This window comes from Cariama cristata, unplaced genomic scaffold (genome assembly GCF_000690535.1).
Source record: "Cariama cristata isolate BGI_N322 unplaced genomic scaffold, ASM69053v1 scaffold9847, whole genome shotgun sequence".
NCBI lineage: Eukaryota > Metazoa > Chordata > Aves > Cariamiformes > Cariamidae > Cariama > Cariama cristata.
In genome coordinates this window covers 1-6,543 of record NW_009628365.1, presented here as the reverse complement: position 1 = coordinate 6,543, position 6,543 = coordinate 1, and positions in this window count along the sequence as shown.

Here is a 6,543-nt window from a genome sequence, read left to right as displayed (position 1 = left end):
CTGTTCCCCCCCCCCCCCCCCCCCGACTTTTTTTTTTTTAAGCAGGAAGAAGGCATGACATTGTGCCAGAAAAAACTTTCCCAGGTTAACAGAAGTAGTTCTGTTTGCGCTCCCTGGGATTCAGACCACAGGGATACAAAACCCCAAACCTAAATCTTGTATATTACTACAAGCGCAAGCCAGCACTACAGAAGGGGAAAGTGGACTTTGTGGGGCATTTAATTCTTTGCAATAAGCTGTTATTCTCTCCTGTTTCTGGAGAGAAATATATTTTGTGTCACAAGTAGGAAGTATTAAAAGTTACTCACACTGCTGAAGTTTAGTTTCACAGTTTGCAAAAACCACAAGCTTTTAATAGATTCAATCTCAGCTTCCCTGTACAGAGCTTATATTTTAACAGGCAATGTCTTGATCTCAGCTCCACTCTTTTGACCACCTGTTTGCTCAGATTTAAAGACAGCTACATCCACGTGCCTGGCAGGACATGCCAATGACAGATTTAATGTAATTTATCAGTTTCTCAGTTCAAGTTCTCGTTCTATGTCAGTGCATTGAGCCACCCTCTCTTAGTTCTCTAAGATCAAAGCAAGTGCCCTGATCATTTTAATATGATTACCTCCCCCTGGCAGGGGGGCTGTATTTCTACTAACCACTACCTGCACAGGAGCTTGCATGCTTTTACCTAAGATCTAATGAACAGAAGCCCACGTTTTAATTTCCAGGCCAAGTTTTCTCCTTTTCGTGCACTACCTCCAGTGAGTTTCTTTGGGCCAACTGAGGCCATCAGTTAGCTACTTACCTCTTGCACTTCACCTGTGCCTCCTGATATATGGCATCATTTAAGTCACCATGAAGGAGCATGTAACATTATTTGTTCTGCAGATCTACAATAGGCAAGATTTTCACTGACAGATTTAAATTAGGTACTAACAGTTAACTCCCTCATGGGGGTTGACACATACCAAGTAATTAAGAATACTAAGGTGACAACCCTATTTCATTAAATGGTTGTGAAAGTTCTTCAGTGCAAACAGAAAAAAAGATAAATAATGCTTTTCTGTATTAGAAAGCAAGTTTTCCCACAGCACCAATGTAATTTCCCCATTTCCCTTTAAATACAGTAGCTTTTAAGATCAATTTCTCACTGAGACGTCTCACAAAGTCTCAACTATATCACCCAAAGTGTGGGAGTTTTGAAGCTTTACTACAGAGTCATATATATTTTAAAAAGTCTTTATATGCTGTTTTTGCCAGATGCCTAGCATCAGCAATATCCAACTACTTTGCGCCAGGGGAGGTTCAGGCTGGACATTAGAAAGAACTTCTTCACTGCTAAGAGTCCTTAAGGATTGGAATGGGCTCCCCCGGGAGGGGGGAGTCACCATCCCTGGAGGTGTTCAAAAAACATTTAGATGTGGTGCTTTGAGACATGGTTTAGTGGGTTTAGCGGGCATGGTGGCATCAGGTATACGGTTGGACTTGATGATCTTTGAGGTCTCTTCCAACCATAATGATTCTATGATTCTATGATACTTTAGGATGACCAAAGCAGAAGATCAGATGAAGGCATGGCCCATCCACTCCTCCTCCAGAAGAACGGATGCAACAGGAGCGGTGAATGCCAGGAGCGACTCTGTTCCAGGCCCAGGGCCATGGTCTCCAGGCTAGTTTGAGCTGTAGAAGAGCTGCACATAGCCCTTGCCTCTAGCCTGCTCTCCACTACTCCTGCTGCTCCTTAGTTTAAGATCTGAGCACAAGAAGCTGGTTGAGGGCACAACACAGCTCCTGAAGCAGCAGGAGCTGGCAACACCGGCTTCCTTCCAACTGCTCCGAGTTACCGCGCTCGCCGCCTTTGACAAAACCAAGCAGCTAGCTGGTGGGGAGAAGCAAAGTCTGAGCCAAAGGAGGAAGAGAGTGAAGGCAGAAGTTTTGTGCCTGGGCCTTGTAGGCAGTGCTGGCACTTAAGACACTAGACAGAGAGTTTTGCTGCCTGTTGACAAGCTATTTGTCTCGTGCATGCTGCGTGCAACCTACTTTTGAAGAGCCATGCTGCGTGATGTTAGCAGCAAAGACGCAGCTCTGCTCTTGCTGGAGAGCTGTATGTCACATACTACAAATGGGAACCACTATTGTACAAGATTTGTGATAGGCAGTTTCAGATTTTAATTGGGGCAACTGCACAATTCATTTGTGCTCATCTGTTACTGAGCTGTAGGGTCTTATCATCTGCTACTTTAATTTTCACTGCAAAATAATTTTTTGCTCAGAAATGGATAAAAATAAACTCCAGCCCTAGAAATACAGCTCTGAAGCAGTGCAACGGCTTATCTGATATGCTGTGTGCATCAGTCTAGAAAAGTAAGATTATGAACAGATATGAAACAAAAACGTCCGTATCAATATAGGTAACACAACGGCCAACCAAAGGGGAAAAAAAGATGCATTCAGCAAGTCCTCAGCCCTACTGAAACCAGAGAAAGCTGAGTGGGGAAGGGAGGGAGAGAAACAAGTCTACAGAAATTGCATTAGGAAGAATCACGACCTCAGACGTTATTTAAAGCAACACATGCCATGCTTTCCTGTGGAAAAGCTCAGCAATGCAGAGCATCCCAATGGAAGGAATTTGTTCTATGCAGATTTTAGAACATCCTCTACTACTCAAACAAAAAGGCTGCATATTAACTAAGATATTGCAAGCAAGTTTGAGGAAGTCTGATCTCAAAGGAAATAGGAGATGCAGAGTTCTACTGGTACACATTTCAAATTGAGAATATACACACAGATAGGGAGGAAATTAACTTCCACCACCTTAAGTACGTGATAAAAACAAGCTTCACAATTATGAAGACAAAACCAATCATACATAAAATCAGCACAAAATGCTGAGCCAACATTATTTTTTTTTATTTTGTCCAGAAGTTTGAAAAAATTTTAGCAAGTATAACCTCTGTCCTGTATTTACAAATGAGTGGCCTCTAGGAGAAGATGAAAGTAGATGTATTTTATTCTTGCTCTTTTCCAAATGCCTTAAAAAATACCAACACATGAGAAAACCTCCAAAAATTCTCTAGTAAAACTGTGAGAATATATGAGGAGTCAATAAACATACTTTGAAACACAAAGGGTAGACACTACTAATAATTCCTAAGCATATCTTCAAGTGTATTAGTGAAGTTCATAAAGAGACAGTACACAGTGCTAGTATTGAGTTACAGGAACAAATGATACAAAAGAAATAATGACTCTATCAAATTTTATTTAAAAGCCCCAAGTTATTAGACTACTTGTACTAAAAAAAAACCAACTTGTTTCTTCACCTACTGCAGTTACACGTTAACCTAAATACACATACTAATCCAACAGCAATTTTAACAGTCTTTTTTTTTCTTTCCCCCCATCCTCTTGATTCAAAGCAGAAGAGCTCATTAGAACAACTAGCAATTGTTTGGAGCCACAGCTTTGGCAACAGCTGTACAAACACATCAATCTCAAGTTAGGAACTCTGCCATAGGCTTAATAATAATATACTCGTATCGTTTAGCTTTGGGGCTATTACAGTAACTTTGGTCATTTTCTCTTTCCAAACATTATACTCTTGTAGCCCTCCAAAAATAAATTGAGAAAGTAATTAAAGGAATTGGGAGGGAAGATGGAATGGCTAAAACAGTGACAAAAACAGGTCCTCCAAAATTCCTGTATATAAAAGATGTTTCCTCCTTATCCAATTAATTGATGTTAGTGATAGTAACCAATTGTACTAATATTGCTTTGCGTCATAAAACGTTGAGCTTTTTAGTGCACACACTACCTGGCGTTTTAATGTGCGGAGTCAGGCCCTTGCAGCCATGCCACTGCTTTCAGCCTCCACACCACATAACTAGATGACCGTAGGTGATGACAGACAGCTTCCTCTGAGTTCAATCCCACCTCAATAACTACATTATCAAGAGCAGACTTAGATTGACAGTGATTAGAAACTGAACTGGTTTTAAACTTTTAGTCTTCAGATGGAAATGTAACCTGAGCAATGCAACGAGAGCACACATGATTTTAATAAAGGTCAGTCACACTGGAAATGTAAGGGTTTTTTTAAACAGACTCACAGTCAAGGTTGACTAGCAGATAGCTATTCAAAGTCATAATGCCAAACTGCTGCAGAGATGCCTTTTCAGGATGAAGTATTTTAAGGGATTAGGAAAGGGGAAGATTCTCCTCCACAAATTCATCAATCTTGAATAAAGCTTGAGTTAAAAGGGGAAGATAATTCCTTTGTATAGATGTATTTTAAAACATGCAAGCCACAAATTAATGGAAGATGTGACATTTTATCTCAATGTGCAATTAAAATACACTGACTACTAAAAACTGAATCCATCATTGCCACATTCATTAACTTGATTACAGTCTCTTCAGGGAATAACATACACACTGAATTTTCTTTGGCATGATCAAGTCCACGTGACACACAAATGCCATTCAACTTTTCTGTTGTTTTTGTTTCCTTCTATTATTCCCAATAAAGGTTCAGGAGGAAGGTGATGTTGTCAGCTGCCTTGTCCACCCAGCCATCTAAGTCTCGATTCCCCAAATCATTCCCCAGCTCCCATCCATCTAATATTACCTCAGTGGCCACAGGAAAATGATGTGATAGGATCACGGATAGGAGAGCTGTCCAAAACTGGTTTGGAAGTAGGAATCAAAAAGAAACAAAAAGGGAATGAAAAAGAGCAAACAAACTTCTTTTGAAAGGCAATAAAATAGAATTCTTATTATTTGCTTTAATTAGACATGAAGCGGGGGGGGGGGGGGAATCTGAATCAATAACAACTTCTACACAATAATACTGCTACAGTAAATCGCCTTTTTTAAGTTATAGACTCAACTGTAAGTCTAAATTTAGGGGCAAAATAAGTTATCTGGAGGAAACAAGATAAAGAATTTAATTGGCTTCTATTCCTTTTTGTTATTGAAAAAACATTTCTTCTTTTCAAGTCCCCAGCATTTCATACAATGCATCTCGACAGCTGATCTCTATGAAGCTCTCTTCTGAGGGCAAACTACTCCATGTAGTTGATATGTTGGGCAGTGGGTTTTTTTTTAACCGCTCATTCAAGAAGACTGACTGGAGGTATCTGATCCAATGTCAAATGCAAGGAAGCAAAACAAACAAACAAAAAAGTGGCTTAATATACCTTACTGTTCTTTCTGAGGAAAACAAACCTTTATGGGGAAGGATTGTTAACATTACGGATGACATCTTTTCAAAGCAGGATGGAATATACTTATACCACCTAAATTCTCTTCTTCACATTACCTCCACTAAAGGACAGAGAGTCAGTGCAAGCCTAGATGAGCAAATTCAATGGATTGTTACAGCTGCTAGTAGTCACGTTCAAAGGCAGATTATGAACACACTGTTCATTACTAGTCTCACAATGAGCACCTAGAGGAAAGTTTCATTATGTAAGGTGATAGCTCATTCTTATGCTGCTGCTTCACTGAAGTAATTCATTTAAAATAGAGCTGTAATATAGCAAGAGGGAAATTAAGTTGAAACATGAGTTGAAGCAGTTCTGCTTTGCTCAGTTTAAGCCCATCTACTCAATACAGACTTTTGACCATGATACAAAATGGTATGCACCAGGTGTTTAGTTAGAGGTATTCTCTGAGAGATGTGACAAGGAGTTAAAGAGGTAGCCACATTTTTCCTGGTATGAAATCAAACTCCATCCTTCTTTTCAAAGTCTTATCAATATTCCTTCCGGTGTGTCTCTCTCTCTGTGAGGCCTTCTTGGTATTGACTACTCATTTTCCCATCATCTTTTTGAAGCTAAATCTAGAAGTTCTTCAGCACTTAACATTTTGACTATGCTTCACTAGCGATACACAGGAATACAGTCATCTCAGCAAAAGTCAAAAAATGCTTATATATAAATGCTTTTTCCTTATTACAGAAATAGAGTTACATGTCTTTATTACATGAAGTTTGCATTATAAAGTTAACTACACTTCCTTCAGAAGAGCTTACATTTTCCTTTCATATCTTTCAGAAAAAAAATAAAATCTTTAAAACTAGGAGTTGAGTAGCTGGTTTGAGGAGAAGCTGGCGCTAACAGACCCATTTTAAATTACTCTGTTTTCATGCAGTACTTACACAAGGCCAGAGCAGAAAGTACTGCGGTGGAGGGAGCAGACTTCCAACGATCAGAGGCAGAAGGCTGCCTGGGGCTAACTCCATACACACATCTGATCTGCACTGCTGCTCAGTCTTGGCTTATTTCACAGAGCAGGTAACTCGCCTGAGAGCTACATGAATGAAAATAGGGCATTTTCAAGTGACTGAAAAGGTATATCTGAATTACAGGAGACAAAGCTAGGAGTAGTTCAGATGCAAATATGGATAACTGTGGATCTTACCAGCTCACTCAGAGCAAAAAAAACTGAGCCTCAAATCTTCAGGTTCACAAGTAGAAATGGCAGCTATGAAAGGGCATCAGTATCTCTCTTGCATAAGCTCCTACTCCTGAAAACTTTTTTTTTTTT